We start from the raw sequence: 7,924 nt of genomic DNA, 5'->3' as shown, positions 1-7,924 counted from the left end.
GTTTTAAAAGCTACTATACATTTTTCTTATTTCTTTGTTCACTGTCCATTTCTTTTGTAACTCAGTGCTGCAATCTTAACAAATCCAGTTCTTTTTTGTTTTATTACTTGCTGTAGCCCCTACTACATCAGTGCAAGGTTATTTGAGTAGAACCTCAAATCCTATAAGGAAAACAAATGAATAATGTCTATTTCACAAGGATATTATGAGATCATGCTTATAAAAAGTAAACAAGGGAAGTGATAAATAATGAATAAAGTATTTCACAAAGATATTATGAGGTAATGTTTATTAAAATAGACAAGGAAATTAACATTCACCTTGCTTCTATTGTGTGCTAAATATTTTATTCTTATGTTGCCATACTGAATGTACCTGGCAATCAGGGCAAGTGTACATTAATAGTTTTCAAACTAAGGTAAATAATACTAGGAAATTTGCCTTGCATCACAAGCAGAAATGGAAGAACACACAAAGGCTTGTGCTGTCTATGATACACTTCTCTGAAATTATAAAACACCCTGCAAATGCTCTTGTCTCCAATTTTATAGATGTCATTTTCCTTCCCTTTCTTGACAGAATTTTATATTCTGAAATTTTACTCTTCTGATGACTTTAATAAGGACTCTTAGTTTCATTAGGGATAAAAATCAGATGAGGAATTCTCATTGAAGGGCATTGGACATGAAGTTTATATTTTCATGAACCCTGATTAAGTGAAGGAACTAAATGTTAGAGTTTTATTTGCATTAGTTATGTAATTAGCCTCATTTTCGAATATACTTGCAGTCTCTGGAGCATTTTATATAAAAATCTGCCTGATAAAAATTCCTCACAGTACCTGAATGATTATTAAGAGATTTGTGCTAAAAAATTATAGTTCCTAATTAATTACATAGTTTTAACTATCTTTATAAATTTATGGTTAGATAGCACAAACCTGCTGATTTACCAGAAGGAGTTGCACCTTTTGCCAACATTCCAGACATCCCTTCTACAGATCCAAAACTTCTCTATGCTTCTCCTCCTATACACTTGATATTCTATTTTTAAAGCTTATGCACACTTGGTTTGTTTATTCTCAATTTACATGTATTTCTAATATTTCACCTTGTAAAGACTAGTTAAGATGTTAATTCACACTATCCATTCCACATACACACAGTTCATCCAGTCAGATGTCATTTTGCAATTTTTCCAAAACAACCTTTATTTAGTATCTGACCTGTTGTATTTTATTATGTCCAATTTGCATTTCTTCTATCTCAGTGAAAATGTTTTTGAAAACAACACATTATGACTTACGTTTATTAAGCCAAGAGTATTTTTCAATATGCTTTTAATGCAGTTGTAACCAATAGATAATTAATGAACATTCACTGAATGAATGTTCAAGCTCATAATTTATATGCTTAAGAAATTTATAGGCCTAAACAAATTGAAATATTGCTTATTGTTTAAATCCTAACTTATAATTCTTTTCAAAAGCATATCTCACAATTGTTATTCTAAGTTTATTAGAATAAGTTATTACTGGCTGGGCGGTGGTGGCACACGCCTTTAATCCCAGCACTTGGGAGGCAGAGGCAGGTGGATCTCTGTGAGTTTGAGACCAGCCTGGTGTACAAGAGCTAGTTCCAGGACAGGCTCCAAAACCACAGAGAAACCCTGTCTCGAAAAACCAAAAAAAAAAAAAAAAAAAAAAAAAAAAAAAAAAAAAACAGAATAAGTTATTACTGACACAGTGGTATACAGTAAGAGCTTTCTCCTTTTGAAGCTATATAAGTATCTATTAAGCATATCCTTAAACATTAAGGGGACAGTATTGCAAATTTGAGAAAACAAATCAAATTTTCTCAGTGCTATACTAGAGAAATTGCTCAGTGGTTAGGAATACTGGATGCTCTTCCAGACACCTTAGGTTTGGTTGCCAGCTCCTACGTGACAGGTCACAACCATAACTCCAGGAGATATGATGCCCTTTTCTTGCTTCTGACAGCACTACACACATGGTGCATGCACATACTTGCAGACAAAACATCTATGCTAGTATAAACATAAATACATCTTTTAAAAGCCTAATGGCTGAGTGATAATCTGCGAGAAGTAGTTCAATAATAAATGGATACTCTGTTACAAGCAAGTTCAAGGGGAGTTGTGTTACATCCTAACCTACACTAAGCCTTTATTTGAGATACTTTTATTTAAACGTCTTGCAGATAAATTCTTAATTACTCTTGCCCTTTCACCTGAACTTTCAGGAATTTCTATAAAACATGAGATGTCTGCTGGAGATTTTTTTTTCGTGAATTTTAATTAAATTTTAGTATTGAAATAACTGGTGAGTTGTCAATTACATTTTAAATAAATGCTGATTGGCCAGTAGCCAGGCAGGAAGTATAGGTGGGACAACCAGACAGGAAGTGGAGGCGGGGCAATGAAAACAGGAGTATTTTGGGAAGGAGGAAGTCCATTACTCCTCAGTTCTGCCCAGACACCAAGGAAGGAAGGTGTGACCTGCCCCGCTGTAAAAGGTGGCTAACACAGATAAGAATAATGAGCTAATGTAAGTTATAAGAGTTAATAAGAAGCTGAAGCTAATGGGCCAATCAGTTTATAATTAATATAGACCTCTGTGTAGTTTCTTTGGGGGTTAGCAGCTGTGGGAACTGGGAAGGACTGAAACCCCAACAAGCAGGCCCCACATATTACAGTGAGTAATAATTTAATGAGTTCTATGAAATGGTACCTAAATGATCACAAGACAAATTAGAAATAAACATTAAAAATATTGACAAGGACAAAAATTTCCAAAAGTACTAGAACATTTTGGCACATCCTAGAAGTCAACCTAACATTTGGATTAATGCTTTTATTAAAACCTAATCAGCTATGACTCTAAGGTTAGAAATGGAAGTGTCTTTGAGTAGAAAATTATAGAAAAGTATGTCAATGTCTCACTATCACTTTTCATGAACTATTTAGCAATATCTAATTTCTGTAATCTTTTGTCAGAACCTATATCATATATTAGAATTTAAGTGGTTTAATATTTTGAATTTTTCTAAGATGTGTCAAAAATATGTATTTTAAAAGCAGAATTTGAGGTTTTAAACTGAAAGCTCTCTTTACATCTCTGTTTGATTACAACTAAATTGTGACTTTAAAATCATTATTTGAACAATAAAAACAGGGTAATCACTAGACACAAAAATGTAGGCTTGTTTTGTATAAGTGTCCTGTCTTCAAAAGAATTTCCAATAACTTGAGAGGGGTTTACCCTTATTAGCATTTTCTGCTCTCAAGGAAGACCTGAGTTTGGTACCCCAAACCCACATCCAGCCGCTCACAATTGTCTGTACTTCTAGCTCCAGGGTTTCCATCATGCTTGTCTGGTTTCCATGGGTACCTGCACACACACACACAAACACACACACACGCTCATACCCATACACATTGATTTGAAGTCTTTTTTAATGTTTCCAATAAAGAATACCGGGCTCAGCACATGTTGGGAAGTGTGCAGGGAAGGTGTATCTTCCTTTCACAAAGGAAGATTCTAAAAGCTGTAAAAGTCAAAGTGAAATGTCCAATATCATGCACACATAAAAAACATCAGTTTGGAGCTAAAATCAGTCCTTAGCTTAGTGCACATTTTGTTGTTTTGTTTTATTTTTGTTTGGTTTGGCTTCGTTTCTGAAACAAAGTCTAGCTGTGTAGCTCAGGTTGGACTCAAAATGAGTTTCTCCTTCTTTCACCTCCCACGTTCTGAGAGTATAGGTGTGCACACCCAGAATCAACTATTCAATGTCTTTTTTATTGTTTGCTTCTTCCTATTGATAAGGGGCTCAAAGCACAACCATTGTCAATAGGACATCAATCAAGAAAATTAAAAGGATTTCTCTGGATTATTTTAACAACTTATATATTTCTCAAGATACTGTAACATTCAAAGCATTATGGAAATGCTAGCATAGTATGGAAAATACAAACAGATCCTATCTTCATGAACTTATTGGTACATTGAAGTATCTTTTTATTCAGAAGATATTCAATAAGATGTATTAGGTTCTTTAAAGACATTTTATAGGCACTATAAAAGATACAAATTTAATGAGATATATTCTTATCTTAGTATGTATCACCATACCAAGAATTATTGTCATGCACACACACACACACACACACACACCTCCAAACTGTAAACAAAATAGCTAATAACTATAATCAGAACACTAAATCCTTGAGAATTTCATAAATGGGGCAAATATCTCTGTCATGGAGTTCAGGAGATATTTCAATGCAAAAGCAACGTTTGCACTACAACTTAAGTAAATATAAATCTAAATCATTGGCCATGAAAATTAAAAACATGATAAAATAACTAAGTATATTAAGTATATGCGGGTAGTTAAATAAACTCGATGCACTTACACTGTGGAATACTATACCAATTAAAAGGAGGAATCAATTCTCAAAGCATGCAACAAATTATCTGGATCTTAAGGGCATTATGGTGTGTGAAAAATCAAGTTTTGAAAGATTATGTGTAATAGGATTTCATTTTAAGATACTTCTGAAAGAATAAGAACCTAGTAGAGAGTCCAGGTAGTGGTGATGGAATAGGAATATTGGGCATTATTGATAATAGGGGTTGATTGTAAAGACTTATATGAATGCATATGCTTGAGATGTTACAGTATTTAAAATGCAACTCCAAAATCTTTCCACCTAATTTTTCAGAAATAGCAAAAAAGAAAATATTCTGTGGGAAGAAAATCAAGGTGACTGAGAATTTTGGACATTGCATGACGGTTCCTTAGATATTATATTGGACCCAGAAAATTGTACTCTCTGATAAGAAGCTCTCTAGCCACCAGACCTTCAAATACAGTCTGTAAACTGGAATCCTGTGGATGTAAAGCTGACTGATCTATTTTATGGCCTGTTGACTTCCCATGATTTGCTTGAGTATGATGTTGATCCTTGTCTGTACTCAGTTGACCTGGGTATCTCTAAGAGAATATGCATCATTATAGTAATATCTACTAAAATTCACCAAAGAGTAGAAGATCCCCCGAATAAATGAAAAAAAAATCTGTAATGTTGTGGCTGTTTGCACTGTGCGTTGTTCTTGAAGAATTTTCTTCTTTAGAATTAAGTGACTACAGCAGGAAAAGGTTTTCCTCTTTGATTCATCCTAATCCTGAACCTTGTAAAATAGAGAACCACACTCATATGTGCTAGATTATCACGCCTACTTTACTTGGATAGATAGATGTCTCTATGAAGGATATACTCAGCAAGAGACAAAAGAAAATATCTTGGTTTTATTCCAAGAACGCTCCCTTTAGGCTGACATGAGCTAATATTCTAAAGAAGAATTATGTGGTTAAAATATTACTCCCGGATCATTTTGTTATTCTAGCACTGAGGATATTTCCTTTATTGATAGCTGACATGTCAAAATAAAATGAAAATGTTAATAGTATTTTGCAAGAAATTGTACCTCTGCTAACTAAACTAGCATATACACTGGCCAAGAAGCAGTAAATGGTAATTATGGATGAGATGTAGAAGAATAAGGTGTAGTCTGAAAGTCTGGGGAAGATAAATACTCTTCAGCACACACCAAAAAACAGAATTTCATTTATGTTGCAGTGCCATTGAAAACCGATTACTTAACATGCACAAGAAAGGATCTGACTGTCTCTGTCTCCAGTGTCAAGAAAAGCTCCAGGAGAGGGTGTTCTGACCAGGTTCACAAGAACAAGAACTTACTAAGTGAAAAATAAAATACTGTACACACTTAAAGAGACAGGTGTTTGGGATGGAAAAATATACCTGGTAGAATACTAATCTCACCAAACTCAATACAAAGGATAAGAGACAGGGCAAATGTGAGCGATAACAGGAAAAAGTAGATGTAAATATATAACAAAGGACCTGAGTTGGCCCTGAATTCTCACCCCCAAATCTGATTGTATATACAGGATACTAAAACAATTTGTATTGACTATACAAACTGGGTTGCAGCATTTGGGTAGAAGTGCCTAACAATAAGCAATCTCCTCCAACCCTTTCTGATCATGATTTTCTTTCATTACAGAGCTGGGGAGACGGCTCAGAGGTCCAGTGTGAGTACTGCTCTTGCACAGGACCTGGATTCTATTTCCAGGCACCCACATAGTGGCTCACAATCATCTGTCACCCCATTTCCAGGGTATCAGATATCTTCTTCTGGCCTCTATAGGGACCAGGCATACATGTGGTACACAGACATGCATGAAATCAAAACATCCATATAATTAAAAGAAATAAATGTTTTAAAATTGTTATACTTGCATTTATTTTGTGCACATGTGTTCATGTGTATAGAGATCAGAGGACGACTGGCAGAAGTTGCTTTTCTTCTCCCACCGAGCAGGATTCAACTCACATCATCAGACTCGGCAGCAAGTGCCTTTATCAAATGAGCTACCACTCTGGCCCTGATCAGACATTATTATCAATGAAAAGCTGAACTTGCACTCCCCTCTCATAAGTATATGCATTCAGACATATGCACTTAAAATATATGTCATACTAATGACATCAGCATTTAAAGGGACAACAAATAAAAATAAATTTTACAAATATTTGTCTCCATTTCATCAACAAGGAAACATTCCCAAATACTCCCTGATGCCCATTGGTCAATAAAATATTATTTTAGGACATTCCAGCATAAAAAAAAGAATAAAAGATGCAATTTCTGGCAAGACATAATGAAATCTTACATAATGAATTGTAATGCATATGTAACATTGTTGAATTAACTTCCTTATGCCTGTCAACTTAACATTATAAGTACAGAAACTTGGGGCCCCAAACAGCAAACAACCAAGTTTGAAGAAAACATTTAAAAACTTAAAACACAGGTCCTTTGGACTCCAAGTTCTAAGTAGAATTCACGTTGGGTGCAACAGAGTGTTTCTTCATGAGTGGATAACACAAGCAATGAAATGTACCCTTGGCCAGCATGGCTGAGGAAGGTCACAGACCTTTCTATAATCAAGTCACTACTCCAGAGGACTTGCCTAAAGTAACAAAGAATTAATAGTGAAAACGGTAAACAAGCACAATCTGGCCTTTCTTACAAAAATATTTATAGCCACTATTTTTGGAGCTAGTGATTATAAATAATTTCCCATTAGTCTTAGGAGATTTGTGTTGATGCCGTCACAATTTATGTATTTAGGAACATTGTAAAATCTACCAATCCATATCTCTCCTTTTCAACTGAGAAATTCTCCGAGGCAGCTTTGCAAAACTCATTCAGCGGTGGGGGAGGGGGAAACCCATGTTGTTGGGATCCAGTTTCCACTTGCAGTAACTTAACCTACAGAAGAAAGAAAATTAATTAAATTTCACAGAAACCTCAAGTCCCTTGTGAAACTGAATCAACACAATGGTTTGCCCTTTGGTTCCATCAAACGTGACTGTAATTAATACTTTGAAGTTGTATTTCAGAATCTCCCAGGAAACAAGTAAAAATTAAAACTCTCCCCTTTCCACTTGCTAGCAGCACTGGCTGTGACTGACTGCAAAGGTTTGCATTAAGTCTTCAAACCTTTGGGAAAGAGCTAGGTGTGTTTGTATTTAGTAATGAGCAAATATCTATAGGGAGAGACAGACGGAATAAATTGCTACCTTTCTCAACACAAAGTCATTTTTATAAATAAAGTTTCTCAAAACCCCACAATGGCTAGACAAAATTACGTCAGTTGTGGTATTAATCCCTTGGATTTTCTTAGCTTTCCATTCATCTCATCCAAAATTAAACAACCTGATTAACAGGCTCCATCATTAATGGGTGAACTCTGACCAGGCTTATTCACACGAAGCCACATAAACAATCAAAGGAATCTCGGGACTTCAAGTC

Source organism: Chionomys nivalis, chromosome 6 (assembly GCF_950005125.1).
Source record: "Chionomys nivalis chromosome 6, mChiNiv1.1, whole genome shotgun sequence".
Lineage (NCBI taxonomy): Eukaryota > Metazoa > Chordata > Mammalia > Rodentia > Cricetidae > Chionomys > Chionomys nivalis.
The sequence above is the reverse complement of the archived record's forward strand: the minus strand, read 5'-3'. Positions refer to the sequence as shown.